The sequence below is a fragment of the Galendromus occidentalis genome, unplaced genomic scaffold, assembly GCF_000255335.2.
Source record: "Galendromus occidentalis unplaced genomic scaffold, Mocc_1.1 scf7180000077185, whole genome shotgun sequence".
Lineage (NCBI taxonomy): Eukaryota > Metazoa > Arthropoda > Arachnida > Mesostigmata > Phytoseiidae > Galendromus > Galendromus occidentalis.
The window spans coordinates 457,200-464,906 of NW_003805173.1; positions in this window are offsets into that span (position 1 = coordinate 457,200).

Here is a 7,707-nt window from a genome sequence, read left to right on the forward strand (position 1 = left end):
GTACTGACAGAGTTGAAGAGCCTAGATAACATTTCAGCTCTTCATGTACTCGCACCAGAGCCCACCGAAGGCCGCAATCACACAAATCACGATGACAACGAGTAACTTGCGGAACTTCTCCACGTTGAAGCGGTCTACAGCTGGGCTGGAATCGTTGGGCAATACTCCGGAGGCTGATAATCTCGCTGCTGCCGTCTCGACTCTCGTCCCGAACGCTCGGAGAATCATTCCTGCACGCTGCTTTCCCGAGAGGTTTTCATTGCTGTACTTTCTCTCGGATTGTCTCGAATACCTCTCCGCTTCCTCATATTTGGCTTCGAATCTGGCTTGTGCCACGAATCCGGTCTCGATCAAACGGTTGATTGATGAGCTAACCCTGATGGGATTCAACGGCAGCTGTCCCCGATCCCGATGGTGGAAAGGCTTGAAATCGTCTTGCATGTGCCAATGATGGAGACTGTCCCTCTGGTATGATTCCGTTTGACGATCCACCAGCCGTAAGGGTCGCCCAATCAGAGCTCGTTGCACGGAATTCAGGTCGCAGAGGCAGAGCCCACTTTCCAGATCTCTGGTGATCTCTTCGCGAGAATAGCAATGGAGTCGGGAGCGGCAATCGATCCTGGATTTACAGGGGGCCGACTTCAGCGGCTTCAGGAAAGAAGATTTGATGGAATTCAGATAGATCTGCGATAGGAAGAAGCACAACGCCATTGCGGAACCTGTCGCGATCATCTGGGAGTATTTTCGGAAATCGGAGTCCATCTTAGCTGCTGAAATGAAATTTAATGAGATCTTGACCAAGGTGGCTCCGAAACTGGTTCGGCTCAATCTCGAAATCGTTCCTGCGACGGAAGAAACGGTCACCAGGACCAAAATCCTGACACCGTAGTCTACCGGCTCGACGAGAACTGTTACGTCCTTCTTTCGCCAACTCATGTAGGTGAAGCACGCGATGCCATCAGGCACCAACGTCGAGAATCGCATCGACATCATTCTGACGGGAGCTTTCTGCCATTCGAAGCTCTCCTCAGCGAGGCTGAAGCGTACTCCTATCACGGTCGAATTGCATACCACGGAAGCATAGAGTTTGACATAAGCCCAAGCTGTGTCGTCTCTCACACCCTGATGGATGCTCTGGTTCCGTAAAAAACAATCCGTAGCCGTCGAGTCACAGGTTTCCATTTTCGAGTCGGGGCTCCAAACGACCAAGTGATCGAAAATCTTCACGCAAGTCAGTCGTCGGGTGAGGTCTTTGCCAACCCGGAGCGTGTTGGAAGTTTCGTAGGTCCTCTCTCGATTTCTTCTGCCCAAAACTATGTGCAGAATCAGATTGTGGCGGAACGTTTCGAACGGCCACCAACCGCTCTCTAGGGTCGGTGAGATGACGATAACTTTCATGTTTGTGGCTAGAACTTCTAAGAAAAGGAAGTCTAGCCAGCGCTCCCATGGACTAGGCTGGAAGATCCGGGTGAACACGAGTAAACTCGTACTTGAGTTGATTTTCCCGGAGAATTTTCCAGCTACGAGCACTATGAGCACTTTCCCTGGTGGTATTTTGCGTTTGATGGCGAAGTTTTCCGCATCGGCGAAGAGGTCTGCCGGGAACACATCCTCTGGAACCAGTTTCCTGCCAGCAATGCTTTCTGCGGCGATCAAGCCCATCAGCAACAAACCCACCATCATGGCTTCGATTCTACTCGAACATCCTCGTACGACCCACGGTGTCAGGCGGGAACGAGTGAAGCAGGCACGAAGGAAGGAAACTGAGCAGGAGGCTCTGCTCGCGAGGTGCGCGACGCTCTGAGATCAATGATTCAAGATGTCCCGAGATCATTCGAGAGTCGTCTCGAGGGCTGTGGGCACTCGTTCCGTGACAATTTCATGGTCTCGGATCTGATTTGCGTATAACTCTGCTCCGGACCGACGACAATCGCGAGCGCGAAATGGCTTCCACCTCCACCCCAGTCGGCTCTCAGGATCCGCTCCTGAGGCTACTCGCAGTTGATCGCGCAGAGTCTTGCGGAAGGTCGAAACAGATCGATGCGGAAAATCTTTTCACTCGAGTAGTGTTTCGTTCAAAGCAGAGCTATTCGATCTGGAAGCTGCGACACCGATGTTCTTGAACGCCGCGGAGCTCCTCAATCGAGCTCCGGGCGACGACGCGACGTATCTCGCCGAGGAGTGGGGATCCTCCACGAGAAAGCTTCACTCGTTCTGATGACTCCCCATCGACACCGACGACGGGCGAAAGGTAGGACACCGTCTCACAGTCAGTAAGACAGCATCACTCTGACCACTCTTCCGATCCATGTTTCCATGTTCCCGGAATTACTCGTCATGCTGAGTCGGAGTGAATCGCACTTCCTCGATGAAGTTCGACTGACGGGTCACGGGTCGTGAGTCGTGACTCACGACTCGTTCCGTGGCACAAAGTTGCGGAAGCACACAGAAGAAAAGTCTCATGGGGTAGATTGGCATTCGATTCCCCAACTCGAAGTTGCGACTTTGCGAAACACCGGGCTTCGCGGACAGCGATGCGAACGATTCTGCCGGCCTCCCTCCCCGGTGTTGATTTGCAGTGAAATATGAGCAAGAGCTCAGTCGAATGAGTTGCCATCGAATCGCTGCATGACCGGTATCGATGGAGAACCCCCGAATTCGGAGGGACCGGGAAGCTTCTAGATACTACGCCTCCGACATGAAGGACGAATCGGAGAGCTACCCACGCGACGAGCGCCGAGCTCGTCTCCCCGGAGCTGAAGATGACAGAAGGTTCGAAGCTCCGGAATCTCAAGTGTCGCAAGTATTACTGTTCATCGCCGAGAGACTCCTTGGCTGAGAACAAACGAAGGGAAAGCATGACTGTCTCGGAGACTTTGCGTAATCGTGAGAATTAACCCTCGAGGAGCGACCTTTCGCTCATTATGCCGAGGCTGTTCTCGTCCTTGACTATCAAGAGTGATATTTGCGATGCCCATGAGCTAGTTGGGACACGACGAATCATTGAAGGGAAACCGGAGCATCTGAAGCCTTCGATCCTGCAAGTACTGCTCATCTAACGGTGAATTGACGTGATTTAATCATTCCCGCGCCGCCGCGTCGTAGACTGGCCAGATCTCAGGAATACTTTCTAAATCGAGCGTACTCATATTCCGCTCGGCAGGTGACGATGGACGCCAGCTGATCCGAAGCACATACACGGAGTCTCTGAATCACGGAATTCGGAGCGGGCACATGCGGATTCTCACTCTGGGAGCGATGCGATATCGTGAAAAATCTTGGAGGGTCATTTTCCCATCCTTGATGATATATGTATGTGGTCACCAAGCTCTCCCGGCAACGTCTGGTGCTCATGAGTTCTGGGAACGTGAAATCGACCTCACCTATTTATTGGACTCTTGCGAGACTCGAATAGACCGGGGCATCCTGGGAAGGAGCTGAAGAAACCGGCTCAGAGATTCGATCGAGCCGTGCAGTGCTCGCGATCGCCGCTCGGTACCGATTCGTAGATTCCGAGCCTCAGGGAGGATGAGGGACCGGAATCGTTTGCAGGAAGCCTCTCGAGTAGGTGCCTCCATTCATCATGCTCGTTTCGAGGGCACCTGACGCAAAACCAGCTTTTCATCCCAAGTGTGAGATGTCTGTTCATAATGGTCGTCCGGCTAGAGGAAGCCGCGTGAGATTTAGCCTGCGAAGAGATTTTCCCCTCGCTAAAATCTAGCACGATCCACTTGCGGATGGAGTGATGCAGCGAGCTCCGACAATCTTCGCCGTTGCCGACTCGCAGGAAAAATCTACCGCGACTCCCGAACTGGAAAATGAGTGAAGAATTGAGCGTAAAGACGCGAGGAATAACAAGGCGAGCATGCTGATTCCGTCCCGATCGGGAGCGATCATCACCAAAAACAAGGATGTAGATGGGTCGCTGCGATGAATCTCATTATGAATTATGCTTCTAGCAACTCTGTCCATGTATCCGGGGCGGGCAATAGGCTGGTGTAAGAGAATGAGTTCGTATTACCTTTATTCCCTTGATCAAGTGACGTCGAGAGTTCCTGGGACTCTCCTTAATTTCGAGATGTTCCTTTGGAATCAGCGCTTCCCCGCTGGCCGCTGGGTCGATTGAAGCAGCCCCATGTTCCCCTCGATAGGATTATCATAGGAAGTTTTTTTCCCATCGGAGTCTCCCAGGGCCCTGCGTACTACGCGAGAGCGTTCGAGTTGTTTTGTTGAGTGGTCGTTCATCACAACCTTTCGACAAATGTCTTTCCCGAGACGGAGCATACCGCGATGTTTGCGGGATTAATTTCTCGGTCACGTCCGATCATTTTTCTTACCATGGCAGGGGACGTTTACTCTCGGTTGCAGACTCCTCTCAACGTTGGAAGAATACCGCCCCTACAGAACTCAGAAGTCAGATGAGGTCGAGTTCATGGTCATTTCTTCCCGATGGTTCCGCTCTCGAATGAACCCGGAATTCACGTCGCTTGACCTCGATCTTCGTCGCTTTTCGTCCAAACTGAATCGCCTCCGACGGAGTAGAACTGCGGCCTGGGGCTTGGCTCAGAGAATGAATCGTCACGGAGAGTGTAGATAACTATTGATGGCGAGGTGGTTCCGTAATGAAAATTCTACCACCACGGAGCTCACCTCGCGGCAACTTATCGTTTTCCCTCCCGCAACAGAACTGGACGCGTATCGGCAGTCTTTGCGCTGCGAAGCGCCTGCAATTATCCTTAGGTATGCTTGGGCGCTAGAAGCTCACCGAATGCCGAAAAGGCTGACTCGCGCGGCTCGGTGTAGTCTGCGATGGCAATGACAGTGCAATCGCAGCACTGGACAGACTAATCGATCGCACAATTGAGACATTTTCTTCCGATATCAAGCATCGACTCCTTATCGCGCCTTCGCTAATCGGATCAGTCAAACACGCCTCATGGAGTCCCTGTCAAGTTCGCTGTTGTCTGAGCGCTATCACAATTTTCCCGCTGCCGTGTATCAGCCAGCGGAAGAATAAGAAGTTGGAAGAAGGCTGAAAACGTCTTTCAAAAGGCTGGGGGTTTTTCGAGAAGAACTTCGTCATCATGCAGCGTTTTTTGAAACATTTTGTCATCAAGTACTCGACGGATTTTCACCAAATTGATGTCCAGTGATCAAAAACTTGCGGAAGACGATCGTGGCTGGAAACCATGAAAGTTTCACGGGGGTTTGGCTGTGCCAAACTGTCAAATTCCGTTACGTCGAATGTTCGTGGTGGAAGTCCAACATTCCTTATTCGTTGGGTTGTTTATTTGAAGATTGCAAATAGTGGCCAACGATAGCTGGAATATGCGATGTGGTTGATTTTTTGGTGGAGACGGACGCGTCTCGTGAATATGAGATCGATGCTTGTATCGGTCGGTGATGAGACCTGTTTCTCCCATGAAGCGCATGATTTGGTCTCTGAATTGGGGATTTTTCACGTCCAGGTCGAAATCCCCGCATATGATGAGGGGCTTCTTGTTATCGCATATATGAGGTGGGTCTATGATTTGAGTGTGTCTAACGAGTTCACTGATTTCCATGGAGGTAGAGTTTGGGCTAATATAAACGCAGACGAGTGTCGTTCTCTGCTTATTGATATTCTAATACGGGTGGCAGATGTCACCGCAATCGGTTGCAGTCGGAGATGTTTGGATTGGAACGGAAGGGGAATTTCTTCCCGTGGTAATTTTTGTGAAAATTGTGTTTGTAGGCGGTATGAGTCCAATGGTACTGGGCGATCATGCCGACACCATGTTTCAGTGAGTCAGATGATTGTCGCTTTCATGAGAACATCATCTGTAGTCGGGTCTCGTGCGTGCGCTTGAAAACTCAGGACATTGTTTGTTGGAAGTTGATAATTCGTCACTGTCGGAGAGACAAATTCTCTATAAATAAAGAGGAACAAGGTGTTCTAAAACACTTGCTACAACGAGGTCATCCGAAGGCCTCCCTGTTGGCCGAGATCCCCAAGTCGAACTCTCACTCAAGTACAACAGGTCCATGGGCTCAGTCACTGCAAGAACTGCGTAGGCCTACAGAGAGAGTCCAAGAGAGTTCGTAGGCGATACATTAAGGAGTTAAGCGAACACCTGCTCAATCAAGATCAATAAGAAGAAGAGTGGAGAATCATGCCGACCGAATCCGAAGTGTCAAAAGTAGGGTCATCCTCGAAGTTCAAGATCAGAGTGGAGAAGCTGAATAAATGCGATGTCTGTGATCGCCTCTGGTTCCTCCGTGATCTGAAAACGGTCACTTTCTCGATGGCGAGCTTCCTATCGACTCACTACCTGGAGGACGATACCACACGATTTCGGCTCTGTCACATCTCGGCGTCGACATATCTCGGCGCCCAAAAAATCCGTCGATGAGCATGACGAATGGCTATAGGTATCCACCAAAACCATCAGGCTTGCCTAAGCTAGACCCCTAGGCGAGCGACTCGTCTCTCCAATAATTCCTTATACGCAAATACGCCCTTTGCGCCGTGACGGTTGTTCCGGCATTGTCGGTCAAGTCATCAATGTCCCAGTCGATGGTAACACGATGGTACAGAGCTCACCGTGATCATTGGACGACGATCACTCTTTCGACGTCAACTGAAAAAAAAGCATGATGCATAAATCCTCTTATCTTAGCGGCTTCGTCAGAAAGCCCACCGTGAAAGCCTGGCTGCAATATCTAGTTGAGCAGCCTTTGTATGTACAAATATGTACTATGATATCAGTATATCAGGCTTATTTGGTCTGAAGTTAATAATAATAACATCTCAATAATAATATCTAGACTAGAGAACCCGAAGGAAGAGAAAGAAGACATTTCCACGTCTTTGACACAGTAGTGTCGTAAGCGCCACTGGCCTTGTCTTTCCCATCCGCGACGATGTGCTGGGAGAGCGTCGACTAGAATTTCCGTGGATGACAGGGGCAAAATGGGGACGGACACGGTCAACTCGATGCCGGACAACTCGATGCCGACAGCTCGATGCCGGGACAACTCGATGCCCCAGACGAGGCCAAAACTTGGACGAACCTTGCGAATCAACTTGAGCGAATAAGGTTCGGTCAATCCAGATGCAGCCCATCGAACGCGGACATTGAGTCTCCGATTCCACCGCAGACACAATTCACCCTTGGGCCAACGTTTGAACTCAAAACATATAAGGACCTGTCTTCCTCAAAACTAGAGAACCTGTGGAGAATCAGGAAACGCCTCTCCAGCTTATAGAGGGGGTCTTTGAATCTTCGTCGCAAGCGACCAGCTTGGTAGCTCCGAAGACCGAGACCCTGGCGAGGTTAGTCAACAGAGCTAGAAAAGCTTCACGACGCCCTCCCGCACTCCCGCCGAATCGCGAGGCCATTAGCATCCCGCTCGAGTACGCGGTTCACGAGAGCGATCCTGAGCGGTTCGGATCATTTCTTCTTGGCGACTCTGGTAATTCCAAGCATAAGAGATTGATGTCAGGGCTCGATTAGACTCAACCATAAATACGTTCCGAGTATTTGGATGGCTTGGAGATTGACTATCTCACAATTATCCTCAGACGTCGGTAGCTTTTCGCGAGCATTCAATCGATCGAATATCCCCAGGCGTAGGCGATCCCAACCGGATCCTGCTGTTTGGTCGCGAATCAGTTTCGGAATGGATCGGTCTGGCTTCGGAGATCTACGTGGACGGAACGTTTAG